Genomic DNA, 12,748 nt, shown 5'->3' with positions numbered 1-12,748 from the left:
TTGATATAAACCCATGAGGCGGGGCTAGGAACGGAAGCGCTATTCCTATTAGCTGTGGGGACAGGGAATGGTTTGTTTGAGACGTTCTTTTCAATAGGTTGAAGTAAAACTCATAAGGCGGGGCTTAGGAACGGAGGCACCATCTCTATTGGCTGTGGGGCGAGTGAATTGTTTGAGACGTTCTTTTCAATAGGTTGACGTAAAACTATGAGGCGGGGCTTAGGAACGGAAGCGCCATCTCCATTGGCTGTGGGGCAGAGGGAATTGTTTGTTTCTAAGCGCGGAACGTCCCCTCTCCTTACGCAATGAAAACATTGGCGGAGACGTTCTCGCTCGCGCCCTGTCCTCGCGCCGCCTCTGATTGGTTGATCGGAAAGCGCGCCTCACACAGGAGCCTCTTCGGCGCCATTTTGTAAAAGGGGGCGTGGCCCGGCTGTGGTGGGAAGGGCTTTCGGCCAGGGAGGCCGGGCGTCCTCCTTTTCCAGGACGTGTCCTCCATTTCCACCTTCCGTCCAAAATTCCCACAATGTCCTCCATTTTGAGGACTAAGCAGCATGGATTTATATTTCTATGAGTAAAGATACATAAATATAAATATATAAATATTATACATTTATATTTGTATATAAAAATAAATAAATAAATAAATATATCAATAAATCTTATTGTTGTTATTTCTATGAGTGTTTTTAGCTTTTATTATTTGACCATGTCCTCCATTTCCACCTTCTGTCCAGGAGGAATTCCCACAATGTCCTCCATTTTGAGCAGGATTTACATTCGAGGAGCTCCTTCACCTTTTTATTCCCCTTGAGATGGCAGTCCTCCTGTGGGGCTTTCATAAACCCACTGCTGCTGCCACCAGATTATGTGATGAGGAGGCAAACTCTCTACACTTAGCGTCATTCAGTTGCGCGTTTTGTGTTTCCACATGTTTCTTGAAACAAGAACAAAAGCTTATTGTAAAAATAGAATTGTATAAAGTATCAGTGATATGAAGTTGTGTCACTAAAGTTTTTCCTTGTGTTACTTAGTTACGTTTACACTCTTTTATTCTTGGACTTTAGTAGTGGCCTAGATCTCTTAGGAACCAACTGTTTCCATCCATATGTTTTCTTTGTTACTGATGCCCTTCACTTTCACATAATATATTCTTTAACCAGGACTTCCCTGTCCCTCTTTGGGAGACTCTTATTGGGCATGTCCTACATTTTGCCTTCCATTTTGAGCAGGACCAAGAAGCGTGCGTTTATATTTATGTCGCTTTCAGCTTTTAATTTTATAATGTCCTCCATTTTTGAGCACGACCAAGAAGCAGGGATTTACATTTATATTGTTTTAGTTATCATTTAGTAATGTCCTCATTTTTCTTTGCACGTCCTCCACTTTGAGCATGACCAAGAAGCACGCATGTTTTTGTGTGAGTTCATTCTTTCTGTGACTTCTGTGACTTTAGTGATTCCCGTGATCCTGGCACTCGTTCTGACTATGAGTCATGCAGTTACATTAATCACTCTGGTCCCACCACGGCTGCCACTTGTTGATGCGCTCCTTTTCCATGGTATAGGAACCTATTCCCTATTCTTTCCATTATTTCTGCTTGTAGTACCAAATTATCTGTAATGTCCAGGAACACTTGTGTTTTTTAAAATGAGATGTAAATGTACACTGATCACCTTATATATTTCTCAAAGGATATGGCTCTTGGTGTTGCTAGCTGGCTTTTACCTCCCTTCGACCTTGTATTTCTTGAAGGAAAGGGTCTCTTGAGATCCATGTAGGACTCTTACTAGGTACTTGGAAGTTTATCTAGGCAGCATGTGAGGACAGAAAGAGTACCTGTCATTAATTCAACTCCTTACTATAATAACTAGGACTGGGGAAAGATCCATTTACTGAGATCCTGTCCTTTTAGACAGAAAGCTCTAAATGTGCTAATAGAACGTAGAGGGTTGTCATAAGCTGAAATGACCTGATGACAGTTAACAACAAGTGAAAGATTTGCAAAGCAGTACTTAACTATCTGATGTGGGACCCCAGTGGGGTCTTCCCCTGCTCCCCACATTTGGGTTCATTGGCACAAATGTTTATTTCTGTCCTGGAAACTCACCATGGACCAGGCACCAATAGCTTTCAGACTAGCGTTAGTCCACAGACCACCACTTGGAGTAGCACTGCCATAAATCAATCTTACTGATCCTTTGAAGGTATGTGATCTTATGTGCCTTCAAGTTGTTTCCGACATATGGAGACCCTAAGGCAAACCTAACATGGGGTTTTCTAGGGAAGATTTGTTCAGGTGAGGTTTGCCATTGCCTTCCCCTGAGGCAGAGAGTGTGTGACTTGCCCAAGGTCCAAAACACACTGCAGAAATAATTTAGTATGAGTCCATTTAACTGCCCTGGCTCAATATTAGGGAATCCTGAGAACTGTAGTTTTGTGAGATCATGTTTAGCCTCTCCATCAGAGCACTCTGGTGCCACAATAAACTGCAATTTCCAGGATTCCCTAACACTGAGCCAGGGCAGTTAAAGAGGTCTCAAACTGGATTATTTCTGCAGTGCGTTTTGGACCTTAGTGGGCTGAGCTGAGACTCAAATACTGATCTCCAAAGTTGTAGTTCAGCACTCAAACTACTACACCACACTGGCTCTAATTAGTGCTACAATAATAACAGTATCCTTAGTTGGCAATGGTAATTTGATAACTGTTAAAACGTTATTGCTCTCTTTATAAATTACGTTAGTAATTTCTTTCTAAAAAGCAATTATAATCAGATGTTTAACATACTGTTTAACATAATGACCAACATCCTGTAAGTGCTTGCATACGTATTTTGTGTGTGTGGAGGATGGTATTCTCTTCCTCCCATCACGCCATGTTGCTCCCATAGCCCCCAAACATCTGTTCTCTTGCTGCTGGAGAGGAGAGGGGACTGGAGAATAATGTGTCAATGTTCCCTTAGCCAGACACAGACCAATGACATTATGCAGTACTCTTACAAGAGACCTCAGCCAATATTTAACTGTTACAGTGCTTCACCATCTTCGCACTTCTAACCTCCTGCTGTTTTTGACTTGGTTTTATATGCTATAATGTTTTATTGTCATCTGCTGGGTTTATCTTGGTTGTATATTTTGCCTCATTTGGTGACTGTTTTATTGTATTGATGTGTGTTGTATTTTATATTTTAATAGACTATCCATCACCCAGACAATTTCTTTTAGTGAACAGTTTAAAAGTGCAGTAAATAAAAATAACTTCACTGCAGTTTAAGCCAATAGTCATAAATTTTAGTGCAGTTTAAGCCAATAGTCATAAAATACAAGGTTGGTCCAAGACGTTTTGCTGCCTGAAGAACAAGAGGGCATTTCCTTCCCCTCCGCAATGCACATAAAGCTGGTGTGGCTGTTTAAATTTACTTGAACATTTCCAGTGGAACTGAATCCACTATCCTTAATTTAGGGGCTTCAGGAATAATAGCATGGCATACACAGCACTGTCTTCCAATAGAAGGGAACAGCTGGGAAAGGGGGAGCTGCCCCCTGAAGCTGTTTGATGAGATGTCACCTCAGTCTGCCTAGTTATATGGTGAATTCTGATCACTCATTTAATAATATATAATACAATTTATTTATAGCCCACCTCTCCTCGAAGGATCAAGGCAGGTAACAATCATAAAGTCACAATGACATTAATTAAACATAATTCTCTAATCCCCTATTAAGATAGAAAACATCATAAAATACAATCAATTTACTAAAATCAATCTAAAATTAACCCTCATGAAAATGAGGTATTGTGGGATGAGTAAAGCAACCACGGTTATGAGACAATGGGAGAGCCTATCTATCAATCTGGGAATACCCACCGGAAGGGATCCGTCCTAATAGACTTCTTGAAGGCATCAAGAGTTGTAATATGGCAACTCTCCTCCAGCAAGTCATTCCAAAGTTTAGAAGCGGCCGATGAGAAGGTCCTCTGGGTAACTGCAGCAAGCCTGGTCTTCTTTCGCTATAGTAAGTTGCTCTTGGCTACTAATACCAATGATCCATTATTTAACAACGATTCGTTGAACCTCTGATTAAATAATCTCTTTCTGTTTAACAATGTTAATGCATTGGATTATGATCAGAAAGAAATTTTGGTAAAATATCAATTTTTTAATCTTATGACTCAAAACTCTCTGCTTTTTGAAAATCCTAGACTAATGAAGTATTCTGGAGAACATCTACATCTGGTTCAAATAAAGATACTGCTCAACTGGATTTGTATCATTTTTCTAATGGAAAAGTACAGCTATCTTGGTTTTATTTCTGTACTTTGTTACAGAAAACAAGGAATGCATCTCTGCTTGGACAAAGGAGAACACTATCTCAGGCCCCATTCATACTGGGGTAAAAGACATGGAGGGAACTGGGATGATCCGGATGCCCCTCCCTCGAATCGCTCCGTTAGCAAGTGCCCACTACAAATTGAAATCGAATGCATTTTGACAGAAATCGAATGCATTCTGTAGTCTGCTGGCGAGGTGGCCGCTGCCAATCAAGCTATCGTCATGGTGACGTTTGCAGGGCATCGGGGGAAGTGTCCTCCCTTTTTAAAGAGCCAGGCACAGGGGTTTCAGCGGCTGAAGCAGGGAGAGAGATGCCTCTCTCTCTCTCTCTCTCTCTTTTTTTATAAACCTGTGGGCTTTTGGGTCAGATCTGCCCCTGTCCCAGGCAGAGGATGGGATTGGCATGGTTTTTTGTTTTTGTTTTGTTTTGTTTGCTTTTAAAAGCAACATTAGCTTTCCCTTTGCTTCCCTTGCTGTATCTGCTCAAGAAGACAAATCATTCGCATATTTGCTCAAAAAAAATTGGTAAAAATGTAACATTGATTGTTTGCAACATTTGTAGCTTCTCCCTCTGCAGAAAGCAAGGAGATCCAAGGATATCCAAGTGCAAGCCTGGCTCCATCTGCCTCTGGAATAGAAACCATGCGCATGTGCGCTCAAAAAAAATGGTTAAAAATGTTTGAATTGAAAATGGGGGGGGTTGCCTGACATGAGCTCCGTCATGACCTGATTTTTTCCTCCTGCAAGAAGGAATGCCCAGCGACAGAGGGCTTTGGGCAGGGGATGCAGGGGAAAGAGGCTCCTAAAGAATGCCTTCCCTTGCTCCCTTCTTCCAGGGCTCTTTCCTCTCCCCCTCCCTCCGATGAGGGAGGAAATGCTTGCCCTTACCCTCTGACCTAAATCCCTCCCTCAATTTGCCTCGATCGTGATCGAGGCCAAAGTTCTCATTCCCAGGACCCGGGGTTTTTAAAAAGAAACGGTATTTGCGCCGATTTCAAAAGACCCGCGGTAGGGGCCATTTAACACGGAACGGGTGTGCAAGCCCCGGATTCGCTTGTGTGAGATTCGGGGTGAGTAGGAACTTCACGTGATTGAATCGGTTTCAAAACCGATTTTTTTTTGTAATGTGAATGGGCCCTCAGGAAACCCTATTAGTCTGACTGATTCAGATATTATAATGTATCGAATAATTTATTGATACCAAACCTTCTAGCACCACATCACATCTTCTTATAGAAAGCAAAGCATTATTACTTTCTGCATCTTTTGATTGGGTTTGATCATTTGGCTTTCTTCGATATCTTCCATACCTTTTAAATAAAATACGCCTTTGTTGAGAGCTTATTTTTTGACATGACTCTAGAGTGGCAATAGGTGAGGAAGCCTGTTCATCTGATTGCAGCTTGTTAGCATCAAAATTGATTAGCATCAGTTAAAAGGTGCCTTTGCATGTATTTTCTTCCTGTTTTCGTCCTCAGAACATTCGTCAAGATAACTTTGGGTTGCCTTTAGATATAAAAAGGCTTTTGTGAAGAGGACTTAATATTTGCCATATCTCTGCAGTGTCAACAGATGATGAGGTTTGTTGATCTGATTGCAACATGACACCGGGAAATAAATTAGCATCAGTTATAAGCTGTGTCTTTGTGTATTTTCTTCCTACTTCCATCTTCAGGACATTCTTGCCCTTATCTAGATTCTACTGAAGCAATATTTCTCTGAGTGTCTTTTCCTTTGCCAGTTTGGAAAACTGGATCTTCTTGATCTTGATGTCCACCCTTGTAACGGGTGATCCCACTGATGAGCATCTGCGAATCTTGACAATGGGGATTGAATGTAGACATCATCTGACTGTGTGTCTCCTACCTTCTTTGGTATTCGATAATTTTGTAGAAATAAAGATGATTTTTTCTCACATCCTTCCATAATTGCTGCTTCACCATTTACCTGGCCAGCTTGAGGTCACCTCGCACCCACAACGGCCCTTGCTGCAGGTTTAAAGCCAAACTCAGTTTTTCCATCCATCAGTAATCCATTAAAAAGCCTTCAGTAATAAAAATGCATAATCTGATGAGTAAAGAATAAAGGGTATGGAAAATTTCTTAAGATAAAGAATACCACAAAACATTGCCACAACAGTATAAACGTTGCTCTGTGTCTTTTCTCAACTCAAGGGGAAGCTACAGGAAGAACAAGTTTTTGCCTACCATCAGTCTAAATGGTGGTTGCTTCTCCTAATCCCCTATAAAATCAGTCTGTGCTCTAGATAATATGACTCCTAAGGGAAACTTTATTTATATTATGTTCCTGGATGTACTGGGGGGGAGAAGCATATATCAATCAAAGAAAGCATAATCTGTATACAGTATATTCTTTAAATAATCTGCATCTCCTGAGAAACTCTGCCAACATCTTCCAAAAGTTTATGCACAAGTTTTGAACAGAGTTTCTCTGTGCAGTTTCAGTGATCTTTGCTGACACTTCCCAAAGTGATACACACATATATTATTATGACAGGATTGCCTTTTATATAGTATAGTTAAAATGCAGTGATAAAAGAGCAGGCAGGAAAAGTACAAACATAACTGATTGTCTTTGAATTCTGGTCACCTACCAATCCATGGAATGCTTCTGAATGTCAAGATCATGGTGATAGTTTTTTGTGGGTTTTTTGGGCTATGTGGCCATGTTCCAGAAGAGTTTCTTCCTGACATTTCGCCACCATGGAGATATATCTTTACACTTTCCTGGACTGGAAAATGACATGGATGTGGCCACTAGGTGGAACTGGAGCAGAGGTTACTACAGTCCAAGTGGCAGGTGCATGAGTCTGCATTTGGTAAGCTGTACATCATGGGAAGTCTGATGCAACATGCACAGTAGGTGAAGGTCTGCTCTTCTCAAGGCTCAAGGCAGGGTACCCAAAAGAGAACAAGGCACTGCTAAATAATAATAATAATAATAATTTATTAGTTTGCTAAAACATCAGAGCTCTCTGGCAGAGAAGGCTCAATGTCTCATGACACTACAGTTCCCAGAATTCCATAGCACTGAGCCAGGACAGTTAAAATGGACTCAAACCATATTATTTCCCCAGTGTGGATGCAACCCAAGAGAAGGCAACTGTTACAAAGGGAAGGAGAGTGGACTGGATTCAGGGAGGTGGTATTTTAGGGAGCATGGAGAATAAGGGAAACCGGATCATTTCTGCACTACTCCAAACTGGATCTCCTTCAAATCTAAAGGATTTACTTCCAAGTAAAGCTGCAGCTTCTACCCTGATTATTTTGCAGTGAAAGAAATTTATTATTATTATTATTATTATTATTATTCCATAATAATAATAATAATAATAATAATAATAATAATAATAATAATAAATGGATGGGGGCTCTGGCACAGAGGATAGATGTAGATGTGGCTGAAATGGATGGGCGCTCTGACACCGAGGACCCGTTTGGATTTGGCTGCCAGGGATGGGAAAATAAAAGGGAGGAAGAAACGTGAAGCAATCATTCATGTGAGGCTAGCATTCACGTGAAAATGGAACCAGGAAGTGGCCCCCTTCTTCACCCCGGAAGTGAAAAGGTTCACTGTGCATTCAGAGCCCCACTGAGCATGCGCAAGGGTGCCAATTCAAATTGGTGACTCCGCATGGTATGTACTGATGTGATAATTCATTTTGCACTCGCTTCACTTTGCCTCAGGAATGACCACAATTCCGCTCTTCACGTGAGATAATTAATCACGTGAATGGCCTTGGATTCGAATTGACTCTGCTTCCCCTTCCCTTTGGATATGCTTTGGATTTTAGTTCAAATTTCATGTATGCTAAACTCCTTAGAATAACAGCATTGTGGAGTGGTCAGGGACTCCAAGCATCAAGTTAGTCAAATCTACACATTTTCTTACATCTAGTGTGTTCATCTAGTGTGTTCTTAATTATCTACAACTCTACAAAAGAGCTATGGAATAAAACTGTAATTGTGTTTCAGGAGTTTTTCAAATGGGACGGGAGGCTCTCAGTTTCGAAAGAGAAGACAGTGAGGTCAATTCAAAAATTCACACAATTACGTGATTATTTATCACACCTTAAATTCGCTGTAATGGCCTCCATGAACACGACCCAGATTCTGTGCAAAGTAAGCCATCACATTGGTGGGTTATTAATTGTGAATTGGCACCCTTGCACATGCTCAGTGAGACTTCAGATGACTGGAGCATAGCATATTTAGGTGAGTGAGAGAGAGGAACCAAGGAACCTCACAATTTACAAAAGCGGTTGGAGGCGGGGCCGGAAGAATAGTTTAAAGACCATGCTCTATTCACGTTAAAATGAGCATATATTCACTCTTGTCATGGTTAAAACATGAATATAATGGATATCCAATAGCTCCGGGTCCATGTCTCTTACTTAGCAGGCAGCAGCCCCCCTCAGCAATGCTGAAGGACACGCAGAAGCAAAACTGAAGCGGAATTGCAGCGTGGCTTCATGAGAACCCCCCCCCTTCCAGATTTTTTTGGGGGGGGGAACCAGGACCAAAGGAGACATGCACATCACACCAAACAACAGCATACTGAGTGCGAAGTTGCCTAGGAACAGGGTTTGTGACTTTGCTAGTTCACCAAATTTACTTAACTGTGGATTGACGTGTGATTGCGTTCGGATTGCCAGCGATCACGTGTGGTAACCTTTCACGCAATAACGTGAATATGCATGATTGCGTTCTGGATGACACTAAATTATACTTCCAATTTCAGTTGTGTGATATCCTCCAATGTCATGGTGTAGGGTAAACATGACAAAGCCATGAAATGCCTAGTTCAGAAATGGAGTCTGAATTGCAGTCTTTCGGTGCTCCTATGCTAGGACTTTCCTACACCAGGTTCTTGTTGCAACAAACCACTTCCACAATGGATGGTACCAAGAATGAATTGACATTTTCACTGCCTGCACAAGGAGCCATCCAAAACCTGTTGCACAAGCAAACAGATATTATCATATGTGCAACAGCAAGCACCAGCGGGGCATTCCAGTCTACCAGTATTAATTTGCCTCTCTCTTTCACTGAGTCCTCTGAATCAAAGTAACTTTTGTCCCTAACTACTATATGCTCTTGTTTGCCAAATATCTCCTCACTACTTCTGTGAGAGTTTCTGTTGCAATTAGTGGTGCATTCCTTTCAGGCAGAGTGATATAGAGATGTGGTTAATACTATACAGTACAATTGTAGTGCTATATTGCACTTTAGCTGCCAGGGCAACATCCCAGAGAATCTGGGATTTGCAGTGTAAGGAAATGTATTTAGAATTCTCAGCCAGAGTGCTACTCATCTAACTACAAACCCCAGAATTCCATAGCATGGAACTATGACAGTTTTATTTGCCAGCTCTTCACATTACTCTGTTTATAATCTCCGAACATTGCTGATATGCCTCCATCCCTTTGGGGAGATAGGAAATTAATTCCCCTTTCTTCCCAGAAATGGCAGTTCTTCTGGGAAGAAGTTGGTCACGGTCATGTTATCCAGAAATACATGCCAGCCTAGAACAGTAGCACATGTTAAAGAAACAGCCCATTATACTTTAAATCAGTAAAGCACGTATTAGCAACCAGCTGTGTAGTCCCGACAAGAGCAGACCTATTCAATTTGTTGTTGAGTGAGTCAACACATAGATAAATCCTATTAATTAAATGGGTCTACTGTAGTCAGGATTTATGGGCTTTTGGCCCCAATATGCACATCTGTGCACTTCAGGTGGATGAAATAAGATTAATCTTCTTTCTTCCTGGGGCAACTGAAAGAAAAGCAATAGGAATAGTATTTGTTTTCTTAAGAACAAATTAAAGAAAACTATCAATTGCACACAACAACAGGGGGAACCTCTTTCAGTTCAGGGGCCAAATTTTAGATAAAGTCAGGTGCAAAGAAAAGTTTCCAGTGATTGTTGGGAGCCAACCAATTCCTGAGACCAAAAAATATTAGCACATTCTACCCTGAAGCTGTAGTTGCCAGTAACTGAAGATGAGACATTGGGGGTGAGGTGAGAGAAAGAGAAAACAAAGCTGAGAAACCATCAAATGCCAACATCTTGGAGAAGACTGACTGTTCAATGAACCACAGAAGGACAGATTTGGCCGCAGGGCCTGAGGTTCTCCAGCTACATACAGTAGGACATAATAAACACTGAACAGGGTTACTGATAGTACAGTTTCAAGAAGAAAACAAAACTAATTGTTCTGATATTGCCTAATGGCTAAAGTCTGCCAAGAACACACAGGGAGAAAACTACCTACTTGCCTTGGTAGTGAAGCCATACAGTCTGCATTGGTCACAGCCTTAAGATATGATTGAGGAAGATCAACAAATGATCTCAGGCAATATATACATTATACTGATCTTGGGGCTATATATATGTGTGTGTGTGTGTGTGTGTGTATAGGTATAGGTATAGGTATAAAATCACAATTACAAAATAAAAGACACAAAAAATACTTCAACTCCAAAACATAGCAATCAGTAAATTAAAATCCTGGTTATTTAAATGTCTATTAGGTAATCTTAAAGGGTTAATATTTATCTTATCTCCTTTTGGAGGCCATTCCAAATAAGCTAACTGAATTAAGCTCTTCTAGATGCTATGTAGATTGCAAATTACACTGGTTGCTAAGTAGTCAACTGGAACCATGTTGAATTGCATTACCTAGTGGTTGGAGGGAACATATCCTCAAATCTCATCTTTAGGTGACAAAAAATCCTCTTCCTCTGGTTTGAGTATTAGAGGTTTGAGTATTAGCATGTCTGAAAGCCACTTCAATAATAATAATAATAATAATAATAATAATAATTATTATTATTATTTTATGCTTTATATATATAGCGCTGTAGATTATAAATAAAGCATAATAATAATAATAAATTAAAGGTGATACAAAAATACCTTAATTATAATGTCAGAGGACCCAAACAGACAGGCCCAAATAAAGCTGCTTCAGGTCACTTTGGAGGTATGCTGTTTAAATGCTACATACGTCCTAAGAGGTCAGAAACTACGCCAAAGTACTAAGAACTGGAGTGCAGCTTTGGCGCAGCTTCTGGCCTCTTAAAATGTGTGTGTCATTTTAAAAGCATACCTCCAAAATGACCCAAAGCAGCTTTATTTTGGCCTGTCTGCTCGGGCCCAGAGTTGAGGAAAGATATCCTTGATGTGTGACCATTAGAGCAAAAGTATTTTTGTGCTTGTAATGCACTGAAATATTAATGGATAACATTTTTGCTATTAAAAGAAAATATAGCAACTGTTAACTGCCAGATCTACCTTGATAAACTGCCATCAACATAAACAAGTTCTTTTCAGAAGAGAATAGCAGACAAAAGGTACATAGTATGATGAAAAATGATTAATTGTTTCAACAAAGTAAAACTCTTGCCAATTCTCATGTTGCATCTTGCTGCCGCTTGTACAGCTTCCAGCTTCATAACGCTACTGTTGGTAAATGGGATCAATCACACTCCTTCTCTTCCTGTGCTGTAAAGGCATTTTTATGTTGTAATCATAATTTTCAGTTCTGCTTTAAAGGATGAGTTACACTGAAAGAAGGTACGTTTACAAAAGCTTCCTGGATTTGTTTAAAAAATACTATAGATCCAGTGTCAAACTGAACCTCCTATAGCATAATTAGCTGCACGGGGTGATAGGCCAAAAGGCTAGAGTCCCATGCATTTGAGAACTTTGATTCAAATCCTTGTTTGCATCACTTTCCCTATAACATGAAGACTTGCAAAAGGGTTTGTTTGTAATACCATCTAAAATAATTACCGTTGGAATGTGTTATTCAGCTGTGTGGCTTCCTCTTTGCTAGAGTATGTTTCTTACCAATATGTTTGATCAGTTGTTTTAAAAAGATTTGCCAGCTTGTTGTTTCTATTAGAGATTATTAATTATCAATATCTACTGCTGCTTTAGGAGTCAGGGATGTAGTGGGGGGGGCCGTGGGGCCAGACCCCCACCTTCCATTAAATACAATGAATGTTGTGTGCTGCTGTGCCCAAGCCCCATTATAATGGTGGCACTTCGTCTGTACCCCCGCTTCCCAAAATCCTGGCTACGTCCCTGTAGGAGTTAGTAAGTGCTCTTGGTTTTGAAGTCAAATTACATATTATGTGGAATTCTAACTACTTTCAGTAATGAAAAGCAGCTGCTGGAGGACACAATGCAGAGAGGAAGAAAGAGTTGCTTAACCCTTTCACTACTATGAACATTTTTTTTTTCAGTTACTCTCTCAGTGACAGAATAGCTGAGTAAAAGAATATAAGTGGATTTATCCCCACCACTCCTGTTCCATGTGAGGGAACCCATAGTTGGAAATGGAGAACACAGAAAAAAAATAGCCTAAAAGATAAGGTGAAT

The sequence above is a fragment of the Sceloporus undulatus genome, chromosome 3 (assembly GCF_019175285.1).
Source record: "Sceloporus undulatus isolate JIND9_A2432 ecotype Alabama chromosome 3, SceUnd_v1.1, whole genome shotgun sequence".
Lineage (NCBI taxonomy): Eukaryota > Metazoa > Chordata > Lepidosauria > Squamata > Phrynosomatidae > Sceloporus > Sceloporus undulatus.
This window is presented reverse-complemented; position numbering follows the sequence as displayed.